This window comes from Belonocnema kinseyi, chromosome 7 (genome assembly GCF_010883055.1).
Source record: "Belonocnema kinseyi isolate 2016_QV_RU_SX_M_011 chromosome 7, B_treatae_v1, whole genome shotgun sequence".
Classification (NCBI taxonomy): Eukaryota; Metazoa; Arthropoda; class Insecta; order Hymenoptera; family Cynipidae; genus Belonocnema; species Belonocnema kinseyi.
The window spans coordinates 128,942,385-128,944,773 of NC_046663.1; the positions used below are offsets into that span (position 1 = coordinate 128,942,385).

Below are 2,389 nucleotides of genomic sequence, written 5' to 3' on the forward strand. Positions count from 1 at the left end.
ATGGAATTCCTTAAAGCAACCAGTTCCGACGCAAATGGAATGTGTCCGTCGTCCACTTCCGCTCCTTCTATCTTAGAAGGTAAACAAGATATTTCGTACAACACTGTTCCTTAGAGTACGGTCTCTAGCACTGATACATTGAGTGATGGAGAATGAGAAACTCCAGTAGATATTACACTGATCATTCTCTATAACGGACTCCAGTTACCGCTGGGCGTATGGCAAGTCGGGCATTGTATCGACCTCCATACATGGGACTAGCTCACGTACGGTATTTCCTGCGCTGACAACCTCTTTAATGGCTGACGACAGCTTCGTCATGCCATCAGCTCAACCTCAATCTCGATCAGGACCTCTCCATTTCGCGTCTCCCTGACTCCCCTGATTTTGACACCAAGGGAGTCAGATTTAATCTTCTGCTTGAGGTCCTTCAGGACCTCAGCATAGCTTACACCCTCGGCCGGTTTTATTAGAACCGCCTCGGATCAAGCTTGACGCTGTGTCTTCTTTCTCTTGCCTGTAGCAGGTGCTACTCTCGTTACTGCAACATGTTCATTCTTCTTAGCTGAGGACGTCTGCTTCGCTAGGGCAATGCAGGTCCTGGGCTTCTTCGCTGATTGTCGAGTAACACTTTCCTCTGCGGGACTCAGAGAGAACTCCCTCTCTCGCTTCCCGTGTTGGGGGGCGGGAGTTTCGACAGCTTCTTCTGTCTGCGTACCTTTTTGGCTTGTATTTACCTTCGACTTCTCCATCTCCTTAAGGGTGGCATCTATCTCCTTATTGAGACCTTTGGTAATCCTTTCCCGCATGTCCTGAAACCACACAATATCATCCTTGATTCTCGTGTCCATATTACGCCGGTTCGCTAAGTAATAACGTAAAGAGCTTAAAGCTGAATACAGGTTTTGTTCATTGTGAGGCTTCTCCACCACGTCCATTGGACCACCCGTCTCCTCACAAATGCTCCCATCTAAGTTAATTTTTTGTGACGCCATAATAATCCCACGAGTACCTAGGTAAATGAAGGTCCACCCCCGCAGAGCCCCGCATGCGGGGGTAAGGTCTTTATAATGTACGAGGCGACTTAGTATCCTAAAGGCACCGTTTGAGACATCACTCCCTGGTGCGACTCAGTTCTCGGCACGGTTGCTCACGCCTTGACTTGGGGGTCTTTGTGTGTTTGGTCCGTGGGGCGTATTTTATTTGGCCCTACCCTCTGTTTCCAGCGAGTATTTCCCTATCCGCTACTTGGGGAGGCGCCAAGTAGGGCTATCACCTCCCCTCCACGACAGATAACTGTGATAGAAATGCTGAAGATGGTAATATAAGACTTTGAGAGCTGCAGTGTTTCTCTCTATGTACCCAACGCGTGCGAGCATGTCCAACTATTTGTGGCTCTTGCGGTGAAACATGTTGGACAGACCCATCAAAATAGTTCTTCTCTATATGTATTGCCGTAGAATTCACCATGAAGAAGCTTGTCTGCACGTTCTCTTAGTAGAAGCGAATGTTCTGCTTCCAGTACAAGACTTTTCAGCACAAAAAGTTCTAGTGATGCTAGGCCATGTTTAGTTTGGCTGAAATCACATGGAAGTCTAAGCTCCTCTGCGGCCCTATCTGCGGAGCTGTATAGAAATGCCGCAATATTGACGACTTAACGTTGATGTACCATTCGTATTAGAGCAGGGCTCACCAAAAGGCAGCCATTGGCTGCCAGTGGCAGTCAAAAGACTAGGTCAAACTGGCCCTAACAAATCTTGTCGTTCGACTGGTTTCTAGCTCTTCACGGTCATTATACCTCCCGCCGCGCCGGACTTGAAATACATTATCCTTTCCAAAAATGAAATACAATTAGAAAAAAATATATCAGCGTTTGATTTAATAATATAAAAATAAATATAAACGTTTTATTGAATAATATTTATATATTTCACACAATTAATATAATGTATAATGAGAAAATGTTTAGATGATATTGTTCGAATTTCTTTAATAAATATTTATTGAAATAAGCTATAGCTATAATATGACCTATGTTATCTGTTAATACTTAATGATTAATAGGTAATTTCAAAATTAATATAATGCTTGAAAGGTGGAAGAATTCAGCAATTACTATATTTTATTGCAAGTTTTATAATAATTACCGAAAATAAAAATATTTTTATATAAAAATATGGCATATTTCATTATTTCTTGAATGAAATAATAAGAATAAGAAAAATTTAAATGGATAATTGTCAAATTCTACAACTCAAATTCTAGTCTACTTGAATTATAACAATTGAACTCAAATAGAAGGTAAGCGTATTAAAATTAAAATAAATTTTTGTAATTAAAATATGAAGTATAGATTTCAGTGAAAAGTATTTTTTATTCTAAAGCAGAT

General features: G+C 41.2%; 1 protein-coding gene across 5 annotated transcripts in view; it reads right to left on the reverse strand.

Annotated features, from left to right (window-relative positions):
• LOC117177547 (protein kibra) overlaps positions 1 to 2,389 on the reverse strand; it is a 441,495-nt gene that overhangs the window by 148,117 nt on the left and 290,989 nt on the right. The gene's annotated exons all lie outside the window — the stretch shown is intronic.